Genomic DNA, 15,018 nt, shown 5'->3' with positions numbered 1-15,018 from the left:
TTAAGCTTAGTTTGGTTTCACACACTCCATCCCATCCAATTTGGCTTCTCCATACATTTCTCATTTCTGTGATTTGCATGGACTTTCTCCTTTGCCTGATTATCTTCCCTCCTTATCTCTCTAGTCTCCTTCAAATATTAGCTCAAGTGCTGCCTCCCACCAGAAACTTGTCCTAATAGTCCCTTGTTTTCCTCTGAAAATGACTTTGCTTTTATTTTTCTATATATACAGTTGTTTATTGTCAGCAAGCTTATATTCTATTTTGTTGATTGTTCTATTGATATTGGAAAGTTAGGAATCTCATGTTTAACTACTTAATGTTAGCATCAACCTCTTGCATGATATGTTGATTAGTAATAAAACTTTCATTTATATAGTGCTTTATGGTTTGCAGAAAACTTCACAGATATTTGATCCTCACAATGACCCTGTAGATACATTATTTTACCCATTTTATAGATATTTTAAATGACTTGACCAGTAAGTGTCTGAGTCAGAACTTGAATTTTTATTGTCTTCATGTCCACAGATCATGAGACAAGTTAAAGAATATGCTATATAGATATGTTTTCCAGCAAGAGCCCTTTAAAATGAAATGTGGCTATTTAGTAATACTAAATTTTGGAAAAATACTTTTAAACATTAAAATTGAGATTTTAAATGTGGAGTGAATTTTCCTTAAAATAGCAAAAGTCAAAAATGAGAATCCCAAGAGCGACTACTGTAAAAGTTTGGCAAGTAATAGGTTCAGAACTAGAAGGGAATTTAGAATTCATCTTGTCTAGTCTCCTCATTTTATAGATGAAGAAAAAACATTCAAGTGACAGTTCAGTGACAAAAATAATCTAGTCCGTTTTTTTTGTGATATTTACCCATCTTTTAACTATTTATTTGGATAAAAAACATTCAAGTGACAGTTCAGTGACAAAAATAATCTAGTCCATTTTTTTTGTGATATTTACCCATCTTTTAACTATTTATTTGGATTGAATGATGAAATGTCATCATGAAAATTTTAAATTATTTTCTTAAAATATTTACCTGGAGGATTTGGTCCTTCTTGCATTCTAAAACACATCAACATTTTACCTTGTATTTATTCTTAGTTTTGTTTTCTATGTATTCTTTGAATTATAGTCAGCAATGACTCTTAGTCAGATGAAGTCTAAGAGTTTTAAAACTGTGGGGGAAACGTTATAATATTAAAAATAACAGTAGCTTTTATGGTAACCATTATTGCTTTTCTGATTTTGGCCATTACAAAAAAGAATTTTTTTAACTTTAATAATTATAAAATCTATCCTAAAACTTTAAAAAATTTATAATGCTATTTATATGAGATTTTAAAGTAAATTAACATTGTACTTAACATTACTACTATTTGTCTTCTGTGGTTTGCTGGTTGGCAAGACCCATTTTATGTTCAGTTCATGATTTCCAAAGACCAGTTTTCAACACTAATAAAAGCCACTCTACTGTATATTTCCTTCCTGAAAACTGGTTTAGTAAGATGAAGTATCTATCTTAAACCCATAATAGCAAGAAACTATCAACAATCAATAAATCAATCAGCAACCATGAGTTATGGCTGAAACTCCAGAGCCATCAGCCAAAAAGCAGAGCAAGAACTCTGAGGATGGGCTTCGTCTACTGTTTGACCAAATGTCATCAATTAGGATTAATTTCCTAGTTTCACTGTGGTACTAAACAGTAGAATTACCAAAGATCTTAATGTTTTTTGCTGATATTATAACATAAGTGTAAGCTTTGTCGGGTTGGGTGTGGTAGTTTCTCTTTGTGAATGTTACTACTTAGTGAAAATCCCTATCTACTATATGTGTATGTAATATACTACCTTATAATAGTTTTATTAATACCAGATTTTCATAGAAATGCTTTATGGAAGCTGATGGAAAAAAAAGCAAAACTCTAGTTACCAATAATGTTTTATTCACTCAATAGTGCTTGCTCTTTTCTGTCCTGTTTCTGCTGAAAATTTGGAAAAGCAGCATTTTATAAAGAGAAATTAAACCACATAGAAATAATTATATAATTATCACATGCAATTTGTAATTTTTGGGTTATGCTTTCCTGCTACCTGATTTTATTTGAGTATCTTTTATCTGGTAGTTCCCCCCCAAAAAAAAAGATATTTTACTTTATTTTTAATAACCACTTAATTTTCGTGATTGCTTTTTCTGCACAGAAAATGGGTAAGTTTACACATAAGAAATTATCTTTTACCAGGGCTTTAGTGAGATCAGATTTCACATGACCTTTGCTCCATTGTCCTTTTTTAGCAGGGTCTGGGGAGAATTGCTATGAAATATATTCATAGTAGTATGGGAGTGGGTCTAATATCCTTTATTATACTCTTAAAACTCCAGATGGAACACAATTTTAAAAACATATGCCATTAGCAATAGGAAACACACAAACACCAAAATCTGCTTTGAGGAAAACCAACAGTAGATATAAATAAAATATATTTATATAAAATTCTTTGTATAGAAATGTTGGCTGACCATTAAATATTGTCATGAGTGCTTCTAAATAGTTATAGGACAACTCTTAAGAATTAGGGAGAAATGAGATTTTTGTGTCTTTTCTAGTTTGTAACAAGAATACCTAGAAATATGAAGGTTTTTTTTTCTCTTATCCCTTTAATGAACCATTAGTATAAAGCATTCATTTTAAAATTAGGAATGCTTGAAAATAATTGAAAGAGTGCAGATAGTTTATATCACAGTTAATGATAACAGATTTGATGCCCGCTGCCTTCTATTCTTTTATGCAATGAAAGATTAAAGCCATTTTAAATATAAAACACAAGAGTTCTGCAGGAAAAGGAGTTGAAGGGAGACCAGAGGTTTTTAGTTACTTTTAGGAAGTATTAGTTATGCTACCGTGGCAAAAGGCTTTATTTGGCAATAATTTCCATCTGAGGAATTTTCATGAACAGATATTTGGTGCTTGTTATCAGATGGCACTAATAAGATGCCTTATTTAGTAATACCCTTTTAATGACAAAATAGTTTAGAGTCTCACTGTTTTCCATTTATCTCCCATTTTAGGAAATAGACATTGGGAAGTTATTGTTAGGCCCAGTGGCATGCATCACATTTCTGTTTGTGTTTATATGAGAAAAATATTTGAATGCCTAATTTTAAATTGTAATTCTTTTAGTCCTTTGACCTAGAGAATTTTGTCACTTTAACATATTTTAAGTTACTAAGGATAAAAACTCACAGAAATGTGCTTTGCTGAAGATGTGTGTTCTACATATAACATTGAGTTTAGAACTCAGACATAGCAATTGGGGTATCTGATTTCACTCTCCAACTTTTTATTGAATGTAACCACTCTATACTATTGTGGCATATTATTAGGGTCCTAAATAACTTACTGGTTTGTTAGAGCCTATTGTCTTGATGTTACATTAAGGATTTTTTGTTTTGTCCAGAAAAACATAGTTAAAGTCACAGAATGTTGGCACTGGAAGGGCCTCAGCGTGATTCAGTACAAACCCTTTGTTCTGTAAATGAGGAGACTTACTTATGCTGGTTTATTTTCTGTTAGAATTAAGGAGTTGGTTCACTTTAAGAACTTTGAGCAAGATCCCGCTAGGGGAATACTGCCTCTCAAAGCATGTTAGCCACTTAGGCTAAATAGATTTTCTGAATCATGGAAGTACTCATTTAGTAATAAGCTAGTACTTAAGGGTCCTGCGTTGTCGGAAGGCTCCAGTGGTAACTTACTTGCCCAGAAAGCTCTGTCCCCTTGCTTTCTGAGAAATAAATGTGTACAGCTAAATGATAGACTTTGGTGCTTCTGAAATCTAGACCCAGAAAAGTTAAAATAAATTATCTGATGTAACTAGTAATGTGTCTAACCCATATCTCTGCAACACCAGCTTTTAATCAGTCAATTTTATGTAGTGAGAATCCTGGGTTTGAAACTTATAGGGAGATTACCAGAGGCATAGAAGCAACCATTTCTGCTATTCAAAAATTTGTGATCTAATTGAGAGAAAAAGTGTTCTCGCTCTCTCTTCCTCCCTTCTTTTTCCTTCTCTTTCCCTCGCCCTCCCTTTTCCCCCTCCCCCTACTTCTCCCCAGCTCCCTCATGTGTATGTGTATTTACTTTCTGAGGTCATGTCCAAGTACAAATGAGTGTAGCAAAAGGAGAGTTTGAGAATTTAGTATTCTTACCCATTAGACTACACTAGTCTCCTGTTTCCATTACAGCCCTTATTTTCATAAAGCACTCATTTACACACGTAGACTAGAAATTAGCCAAGAAAACTAATAAATTTAATTATCTGAATCTATTTGCAGACTTTAATGTCATTTATAAGCACAGATACAGCCTTTATCAACATGTTTGAAAACACTGAGTACATGAGGTTGGAAATGCAGCTTAGAAGTTCTGTTTATGCTAACGATCTAAGATGAGCATGAGCTAAAGTTGCACCCATTTTTAGAAATGCGGGATTCCATAGGCTGCTCGATACCATATATTATTAGCTTTTAATTTTCTTTTTATGTTTCAGCATCTATGAGAGATGTCCTGTTCCCGTATCCATATTTGCCAAAGGAAGGCATGAAATTAAACTCCTGTACTTTGTGGACAGTTGCCTGTCAGGTGTTGTTGAGTACCATCATTTTATCAAATTTGAGAAAGCCACCATTTTTGTCATCAGAGTTGTGGCAATATTTGTGTTCTGTGATAAAGTTCTCTCTAACAGTGTAGTGTAAAATGCAATACCATTGGAATCAATTGCAAATTCTAGTATAATTTCAAAAAAAAAACCATAAATACAGCAAGTCAATAAGCATTTATTAAGCCACATACTGTGCTAATCTCAGCAAGTTTAGTATGTGTCTTGCTTACCATAAAAAGTGAAAGACTTTTTTTTTATTTATCTGTTTTTGCCCTGGTGGGTTTTCCTTTTCCTTCCAGTGTTTGAATTTAAAATAAGAAGAAAGGGGAAAAGATTTGGATTTGGAATTAATCAAGAAATATTATATCAGAGTAATAGATTCTCAGAGTTAAAGGGAACTTAAAAGGGAGCCCTCATGATGAAATGTGGGCCCAAATTCTGCTTCTGATGCTTATTTCTTGTGTGACTTTGGATAGGTATCCTTTTGGCCTCAGTTTCCTCACCTGCCTAATGAGACTTATAGATGACTTCTGAGGTCCTTTCCATTTCTAACTTCTGATTCTGAGAGGCCATACAATTTAGCTTTTCATCTTCATTCCCTTTTCCATTTACAGATGAACAGCATAAGTCTCAGAGGTTGTGATTTCCCCAAAGGCAAATAGTAAGAGAATTGGGAATTTAACTCAGACCCCTGAGTTCCCATCGTCCATTCTAGAATCATGTGGATTTTAACCTCACAGCCTTTAGTAGTTTCTCTATACCACATATTTATTTCATATAGCACGTCATTTATGGTATTAGGTAGCAGTTCTAGAGTTATGTCTTCTTACTCCTTAGCACTTGTAGCTTTTCTCAGAACTATCTTTTGCTTCAGTTTTTCCTTGTTACTTCTGTGAAACCAAACATGTGCTTTCCTTGCCAATTAGGCACTACATAACTGTGTATCTATTTTATTTCACATTAGTCAAGAAAAGCTGACTTCAGAATACAGCTAGTCTGGAACGATAGTTGTTTTTTTTTTTTAATGAGAAGATAGTATTCCTTTATTATGATATCCAAATTTGTATAGCATGACATTTCTATAACTACTGAATAAACATTTTTTCTTTGTAAATGTCTAAACTTTTTGCAGAAGGTAGTCTAGGAATTTGAAGTCATTTTGCATGTTTCTCTTTGTATTTGGAAGTGATACAATTACAGATGTTAATTTCCTATATTATTTGTTCATTATTAGCGTAATGACTCCCAAAGTAGAGAAGAACAAGATTAGGGAATAGAAGACAGACCTTGAAGAAGGGAGTGAGCATGTTGGGTAATATTTATAATTCCATATTAAGTTCATTTTCCATTTTGGTCCTGAGATCCACATGCTTTACTTTGATATTGAGAGTTGAAAGACTATTCAATTTCTCACCTGGACATGTCTAGTTTCTCTCTTCTTCAACTCTTCTCCCAAAATAATCATTCTATAGGACAGATCTGATGATGTCACATTTCTGCTTCAGAATCTTGAATCTCTGCCTGTTCATTTTTGTCTTTGCCAAGCAGTGCCTTATACATTGTGAAGTTGCACTGAAGTTGACCATAAAACTTGTTATTCCCAGTAGCTCTAAGAGATCTAAAAGGTGGGATCTGGTGTCCTTCCATATGTTGTCATACTCTTCATTTAATATTGAATCCTTCTACCTAAACCTACCATACTCCTAGCTCTTATTTCTTGAGAGGATCTCCAAGTGTCTTCGATCAGTTAAAGCCAGTATCCTCCTTTGTTACTATTTTGTAGTCAGGAAACAGAAGCCCAGGAAGCAGAATATCCAAATGACTTTGCCCAAGATACATGAGTGAGTCACTGGAATTTCCACACCCTGTTTAAGGCTTTAGCAACCAGACGTTGCTTTGTCTCTTAATTTTTCATTTACTAAGAAGTTTTTATGTCATTGTGGCATTATTTTTGAATTTCTAGGGATGCTTTTTTTTCCCAGTCTGGCAATTTTACTTCATTTTATTTTTTAGGGATGCTTTTAAAAAAAATTTATTTTGAGCTGTCCATTATAACTCCCTCTAGCATTTTGCATTGTGAAACCTAGTTCTTTTTTTTTAATGCTAGTATTAAACAGACAGATGGTACTAAAAACAAATCATTTTTCTGATTGCATTTCTGAAACTATTCTTCAGCCCCCATCTTAGGTAAAAGTTTTGTACTGTAATCTGTTTGAAGAGTCATGAAATATAAAAATTCTACATTGTAATCTGCTTAAAGAGTGAGGTTTTGTTTTAAAGAAGGTGGTGTGATTCTGATAATATAGATGTTTAGGTACAATAAAATATTCTCCTTTGTTTTCACTTTTTTTTTTAGATTGGAGTAAACTTCGCTTTTCTCACACTACAATTCTTTGGCTAGTCATCAATGTATTTGTATTAGTTTTATGAGTGTTCTGATTGTATACTTTTCATCTTTTAGGTTTTCTGTTTGTTTCAGTACTTAACAGCTATTTTTAAAAAAGTGTTTGCCATCTTTCTAGTCTTCAATTTGAAGTATAGAAACTGTGTTCTAGTTTTAGTCCCAAGGACATTGCCGCCTTCTCCAGCATGCTCAATCCTTTTTCATTTGTTGCACTTAATTAGATTATTTCTCTTGTTCCTTTTGCCCACATCGTTTCTGTTTAAAGTTTGCTTTTAGAATAGCGCAGTGTATCCCCTATTGTAATTGTACTTGGATTCTGCCACATTGAATCAAGCAAAGATTCCACAGATCTCCAAAAAACCTCTTTTGTCATATGGGGTCATACTGTATGTGGCTTTTGTGACACAAAGCAGATTCTAGCACAGGCAGTTTACTGTGCAATAATTGTTTTCCTTAAAATGGCCATTATGTGAACCAATTGAGCGTAAGTCTTAGATGACTCTAACGTTTTGAATGTGTGGAAATCTGATCTTACTATCACGGAGCAGCAGCTTTATTGTAAATAATCAAATCTCAGGTAAACATAGAAGTCATGGAAGTTTTAGAGAATACGTTTTGGTCAGTTGTATGTAAAATATAAACTGGGCAGTAGATAAATGGCTACTTAAAAGAACTGAACATTTTCCAGGCGGTCCCATATCCCAAGCAGTCACATGTCAAGTCAACAAGCATTTATTAAGGGTCTCCGCCATGCCAGACACTGTGTTTTGTATCTGCAGGAGATAAAAGAAGGCAAAAACAGTTGCTGATTTCAAAGAAATCACAGTCTAATAGGAGAGACAAGGCAAACAACTATGTACAAGTAAGATATAGGCTAGATTGGAGATAACCACAAAGAGAAGGCACTAGGATTCAGGGTATATTAGGAAAGCCCTGCAGAAGGTGGGATTTTAGCTGATACTTGAGGGAAACCCAGAGGCACAGAGGAGGAAGGAGAACACGTCAAGCTTGGGGGAACCTCGAGATGGGGAGGGTGTTGTGGGAGAAGCACCAAGGAAGCCTGTGTGGCTGGGTTATACCTGGCAGGGGAGTAGAGTATAAGAAGACTGGAAAGGTAAGAAGGGACTTCAAAAGCCAAACAGATGATTTTAGATTTGATTTTGGAGGCAGTGGGGAGCCACTGGAATTTACTGAATGGGTGGGGAAGGGTGTGGGTGAGGATGACCCAAACAGCTAGTGAGTTCCCTGACTCCTGGTCAGCTTTTTTCCTACCCACCAAAGTTAGGTTTGTCCTACTCTTAAGTGGTCTTCCAAAATAAGAACCCAGGGAGGAGCCAACGTTCAGTTACAGGTAGGAGGAAATGTTTTAAGGGGTTTATTGTGTTTTGTGCTAAGATAGATTAAAGGAAGGAGGAGAACTAGAGAATATAGATACTCTAGGCATTAGGACTGCAAAAGTCACTTTTCCCCAGTCTATGGAGTTTATTACAAACATCTTGACTTAGCTGGCTCTTGGGGAGGGAGGGAGTGGACTAAAGGGAGTTTTTATTCTGCTGACTATGAAAAATTGGCAAAGATAGAAGAGAAAAGCCACTGCATGGATACCTCTGAGGGTGGAAGCTAAAATTCTGGCTTTCATATTAAGTTAGTGCCCCAAGTTAAAAGGCATGAAGTTTTTGTGAAGCAAGTCACACTCAAAACCAACTGTGATGGGAAAACATTCTCATTATATTTTCCTTGTTAAGCAATAAATGTGACCAGATTACCAGGCATCTTATTTTTGGAAGAATTAAGAGGGCTTTCAAAGAAAATTTTTCTTTGTATTTTTAAAGGAAAACAAGTGTGTTTTTTAAAGGGGGCTAGATGGCACAGTGGATAGAGGTGCTGGGGCTAGTCAGGAAGTTCTGAGTTTAAATCCAGCCTCAGACATTTACTAACTGGTGACCCTCGACAAATTACTTAACCTTTTGCCTCAGTTTCCTCAATAGTAAAAAAAGAATAATAATATCACCCACTTTAAATAGGATGCTATTTCTAAAGAGCTTGTTAGCTTAGTTCCTGATCTATATAGTAGGTGCTATAGAAGTGCTTATTCCTTTCTCCCTCTTTAACTTTTTTTATAAATTTCATCCCTCCCCCACCACCCTGTTTTTCTTTTTCTCATCACATATGTACATATTTTGATATGTTTGAATTTTGGAAGTGTTTGCCTTTCTGAAGTTGTAATTTCCTCTCCTTATGACCTTTTTTTCCATTGCCCTTCTGAATGCCATATTTATATAACTAATGATGCTACCTTGTCTCGTGAAAGATTTAGTGATGCAGGTCTATATTTATCTTAAAATATAGTCAAGAAGGAGGAGGAAGACTGGCTTAGGGAAATAAGACTATCCTTCAGATTTTTTTTTTTAATGAAAACCCTGTCTGTATATCAAAACATATGGTAAAGTATTACTATAGGAAGTCTTTGAAAGGCTCTCACATGGAGGAGCATTAAACTTTTTCTCTTTGGCCCCAAGAACTCAGAACCAGGAGCGGTGGATGGTAATGGCCGGCACAAGGGCTTAGAGTTGGGGTGTAGGGATCAAAATGACTTCCTACTACTAGAGCAATCCAAAGGTAGAATGGGCTGCTTTGGGAGGTATTGGATTGCCCCCATTGCGGGTCTTCAAACAGAGGCTGAATGAGCCCTTGTTGATGTGTTAAAAAAGAAAAAAAAATTTCCAAGTTCCTGAATCCCCACCACCTGTTATGAGAGGAGAGTAAGTGAGGTGCCAGAGAATAGTGTAGGGCAAGCCTTTTTATACTTTGTCTGTCCCACAACTGACACTGTATGTCTTCAGAATACATTGGGAGAGAGAGTAGGAGCAGTGGGGCCTATGAGCAAGGTAGTAAAAATAGAATTCTCCCTTTGTTAGGGGTAAAGAAACTGAGGGTCAGGGATTAAGAGACTTGCCTAAAAAATAGCTGGTATTTGAACCCAGGTCACTCTGTGTCCAAGTCTAGGATTCTTTCCTCTGTAGCCTGGGGAAACATTAGCTGTGTCATGCTTATAAATTAGTCCCCCAAAATTGCTATTCAATGAAATCCATTGATTGTAGTGGTGATAGAAGTATCTAACTACTGATGTGCAAATGTGTGTATATATTCCATCATGCATATTTTATGTATGTAGCCTTTATGTTGTTACCTGAAAGCATTTGTCAGAAGACAAATGAGAAATCAGTGTGTCAAAGATTGCCCTTGGTCTGAGGCTTCAATTCAATCAAACTAGTGCTGTTTGCATCATAGTGACTCATTCTTTCTAATGCCTTTGCCTAGAAAAAACTGATATATATATATATATATATATTTATTTATATATACATATATAAATATATGCTAAGATATTGTCACCATGGGCCATCCTAGCACTGGTACCAGTAGAAAAACTGGGTCTATGAAGTTAGAATGATATGGCAAAGAAGAATAACTTAATATTTTTAAAGTTTTGTTTAATTTTGCTTAAATTTAGGTTCATTCTTATAAGATCAAGCCTTTGAATGACATTGCTATAACCTTGATTTAAATTTGAGATAATGACAGGGAGGAAATCTTAAATTGTTTCAACAAGATTGTTCATTTTTGTGTGTAAATTCTTTAAAGGGAGTTAAAGAAAAAAAATCAGTGATTTCAGATTTTGAACATGTAGTTCTAGTTATCTAGACATTTTGTTTCTGTCCTATTTGGAATAACAAAAATATGGGAATAGGAAAAAGTAGAGAATGAATATCTACGAATTTCAAAATAGCTATTCATATTTCATCTAATACCCTGCCTGATTGAAGATTATTAGGAACAAATTAATGAATTTCTATTTAAGGCTAAATGTAAAGAGAATTGAACAAATAATGGCTTAATGAACAACTAAAGGACATGTCTGGAGGTACCAACTTTTTTTCAATACTCTGATGGCTAATAATAAGAGGTTAGGAATAATTGAACAAGGAGAATAGTTTTTGTTTCAGCATAGTAGAAAATATTCAGATACAGAGGTCATTTTGCATCCCAACCAAGTTTCTATTAAGCATTTTGCTAATAGAACCTATGTTTATGTACCAAAGGCAATTACACAATTCTTTTATATTCTGTTGTTTGTTTGTTTTTTCTTTCTCCTACCCCACCCAAGTGTCCCATTAACTACTTATTATCAATTACTTATTACTCTTATAAGCACCGGCAACTACTTATCCCATCAACTTATTAGAGAAGTCCATCTTAAAATTAGACTAAGAATATTAAAGGCCCATACTTTTGCCCACTCCAAAATGGCGTTAAATATGAACTAAAGTCTTCTTGGTAGAAAGCTTTTATGACTCTCTTTTCAATCCTAATGGCTCCTTTGGCCAGCATCTTCCCTCCCCTTTCCCCAAAAGGAAGAAAGGCTTCCCAGGAATAGGAGCCATGGAGTGCCTCATGGTTGGGGGGTGATACAGTTGTTTCTCTACGTGGAGGCATGTGGTTTTAACGTTGCCTTTGAGCCTGCAGACAAGCTGAGAGGCCTTAGCATTAAGTCAGGCCCAGGCAGCATTGTTATTTCTGCATGTTGTGTTCTCGGCCCACTCCCTATGGTACGATTGTCTCCCAGGCAGTCAGACTGACTCCGGGAAGCCAGTGGGTGTGGGATGCCCTGCATTGCCACATGCAAATACATGCTGTATTTATTTAATTGTACCATTCCAGTAGGTCTATGCCAAAGGGATTTAGCTGAAATCATCGACCTGTATCTTTGATTTGGGTATTCTCCTCCTTTGTTAATTAACGTTAACCCAATTTGCAGAAGATCTCAGTAGGCAGTGGCAAAATGCCTGCTGATGTCCCTGGCTTTGTAGGATTCCAGTAAGCCTTCAAAAATCAGATGAAAGAGTTCTTTCCCAAAGTTGTTTGTAAATTCTGTAGCTCTTTTAATATTAATCATCAACAAAATGGACCTTGCATCATCATAACTGGCATTGATTTAGCACTTTTAAGTTTGCCAAATGCTTTGTGTAAATTATCTCCTTAGAACCTTACTACAACCCTGTATGATGGATATTTAGAGATGTTTTTACTCCCATATGAGGAGACTGTGCTGAGCCCCAGAGATATCAAATGACTTTAGTGGTCACTTAGCAAGTAAGTAGGACCCTAATGCCAGAGCTAAAAGAGAATTCAGAGGCCAGCTAGGTCTAACTTCCTCATTTACAGGTCAGGAAATTGAAACCCACCCATGGAGGTGGTGTGTTGCTCCAACTCGCCTATATAGGCGATGTCAGAAACATATTTTGAATTCAGATCCTGATCCCACAGCCAGTGGCCTTTTCATTGTGCTGTTCCGCAGCCCTCAGTATCAGAAGTGAATCTTCCTCACTTTTTGCTACTCTGCTCTGTCCACTCTCTATACAACACACTTTTAGAAACCTTCAGTTTTCCAGGCTCAACTCAGGGCTTGGTGCACATGAACTGTTTTTCCTTCTTCCGGTTATTAATGGCCTCATTTTGGACTAAAAGAGTTCATGAGCCTTTTGTAAGCACTTGACTTACTACCAGTCACTTAGGCACTGAGGATAGATTTGCCAGGTATTTGTATCTACTCTGAGTAATCTGTTATAAATTATTAAAAAGACTTCTTAGGGTTCCATCAGCATATTCAAATATTTTTATCATCCAGGATTAATTTTGGTAGAAAAATCCTGAATACATATCTAATGCTTTCCAGAAAGTGGGTGCAATTGCTTTGAAGGGATGCATGGTTGTCAAACAGGACGACTACTTACTCCCTCTTGGCCACTTACTCATGTGGGCAGCACCCATTTCCCAGCTCTCCCTGTAGGAGTAACTGTCTCTTTGGTCTGCCCTGTATACTGTACCCTCCCAAAGCTAAGGGGTCAAAAAAAAAAGCCCTGTGTGGGAAGGCCAGAGAACAGGAGGTGCCTGAAGAAAATGACTCGAGAGAGAGAGAGAGAGAGAGAGAGAGAGAGAGAGAGAGAGAGAGAGAGAGAGAGAGAGAGAGAGAGAGAGAGAGAGAGAGAGAGAGAGAGAGAGAGAGAGAGAGAGAGACAGAGAGAGACAGAGAGAGAGAGAGAGAGAGAGAGACAGAGACAGAGAGAGACAGAGAGAGACAGAGAGAGACAGAGAGAGAAAGGAAGAAAGAGAGAGACAGAGAGAGAGAGAAAGGAAGAGAGAGAGACAGAGAGAAAGAGAGAGAGACAGAGAGAGAGAAAGGAAGAGAGAGAGACAGAGAGAGAGAAAGGAAGAGAGAGAGACAGAGAGAGAGGGAGAGAGAGACACACACACAGAGACACAGAGACTCAGTGACTTAGTTGTGCCTAGTTTTCTTTTGGTCTGGATTCACTTGGTCTTGCTTTGATTTTGAGAGTTACAAAACATGAATCAGTAAAATCTCCTTTCTATTTAGCTCCAAGCCCCAATGCTAGGAATGTTCCCAGAAGTTATGAAAGTCTCTTCCTGAGGACACCAACCCCCAACCCTCTTGTGACAGTCCAACCTCCAAGGATGCACATATGCATAAATCCTGTAATACCAACCATTTGGGTTTTTTTTTTAATGATTTCTTTTAAGAAAAATGGCACAAAAGCAAAAGAGGCTTTTAAATAAAAATGATTGATAAATAACAGATTCACCTTTTCTTGACAAGAGAACGGGAGAGAAAGAAGAGACAGAAACTGAAAGTATAGAATTCACCAGGTTCTATCTCCAGAGCACATCAGATATGAGTCTCTGCATGCCACTTCAGACACAGGCTTGATATGGGAGTCCTGCGGTCTTCCCTCTCCTCCTGCTTTGATGACTGAAGCCGCCCCTTTCTGTCCGTCTCTTTCCTGTCTTTCTTCTCTCTTTTCTTCCTTTTGGGAGTGCTCCTGCCCCCCACCCTTCCACAGGCTTGCTCGTGTCACTTTCAAAGACATTGCAGGATACCCTCTGTTTTAGGGCATGGAGGAGGGAGGCTGTCCTGACCTCCAGGCATCCATTTCTAGCATCTACTCCCAACTTGTTGGCCGAGGAGGAGCTATGCTTACCCGCTAGGACATTATTCTCAACTAGAGGGGGTATCGTGTTGAGATACACAGAGATCACAGAGTGAAGCATTGGGAATGACACGGATTCAAATTAACTTATTTCTGAGAATTATCGCTCAGCAATGATTGGTCAACTTTTGAGCATGTTGCTGTTCTTTTCTTAAATAAAGGAATCATTATGATTTATAAGTAGGTTAATTGTCACTTCGAAGGTTTTGTTCTTCTCCTAGCTCTAGCATTTGTTCAGATTTCTCATTTTTTTTCGCAGGGCCCACTCTTTTCCCCTGATATTTAACTCTAAGGCAGGGGGCAGGGAGAAAGGAGGAGGGAAAGCTGAAACAAAGGAGGAGATTGTGCTGTTGGCCCTGGGCCCACCACTGGCAACTTTCATTGGTCTTATGACATTTCCTTTTGGAGAGGCTGGGTGGTGTAATGGAAGGGGGTTTTGATTCAGGAAAGATGGTCCCAATCACTCTCTGAATCTCTGTTTTTTAATCTCTAAAATGGAGCAGATACATATAATATTTCCCTCACCTAGGAAAGTATATGTGAGCTAGAGATGTGTATAAGTGTATTTTCAGGTTAATCATAACTTCACCCGGTGACTTCATTCTTACAGGCCTAGTTCCCCCTCAGTGACTGATCTCAGTCCATATACTTGAATTATTCATTGTTATGGGCTTTGGGACTGACTTTACATGTATTATAAACAGGAAATCTGTATATAAATGTAAATGGTTTTTGTTAGTCCCTAACTATTATTATAACTATTTACCAAAAAAATAACTACTTAATCAAAAAGAGTTTACTGTCACTGGCATTGACACTGCTCATTAAAATCAAAATTTCAAACATTTCTTCCTTATTTCAATCAATAAAGTGCTCTTTCCTGT

At 36.5% G+C, this 15,018-nt stretch overlaps 1 protein-coding gene across 2 annotated transcripts in view; it reads left to right on the top strand.

Moving 5' to 3' along the window:
• AOPEP (aminopeptidase O (putative)) overlaps window positions 1-15,018 on the top strand; it is a 524,226-nt gene that overhangs the window by 409,316 nt on the left and 99,892 nt on the right. The window contains exon 14 of one of the 2 annotated variants that reach the window (XR_008913378.1): window positions 4,553-4,644. The exons of the other annotated variant lie outside the window; for it this stretch is intronic. The gene's annotated coding sequence lies outside the window, so the exon portion shown is untranslated. The remainder of the gene's footprint in view (window positions 1-4,552; window positions 4,645-15,018) is intronic. 2 annotated transcript variants of the gene reach the window in all.

This window comes from Monodelphis domestica, chromosome 7, assembly GCF_027887165.1.
Source record: "Monodelphis domestica isolate mMonDom1 chromosome 7, mMonDom1.pri, whole genome shotgun sequence".
In the NCBI taxonomy this organism is placed as follows: Eukaryota; Metazoa; Chordata; class Mammalia; order Didelphimorphia; family Didelphidae; genus Monodelphis; species Monodelphis domestica.
Note: the sequence above shows the minus strand (reverse complement) of the source record. Positions and strands in the feature narration are given on the sequence as shown.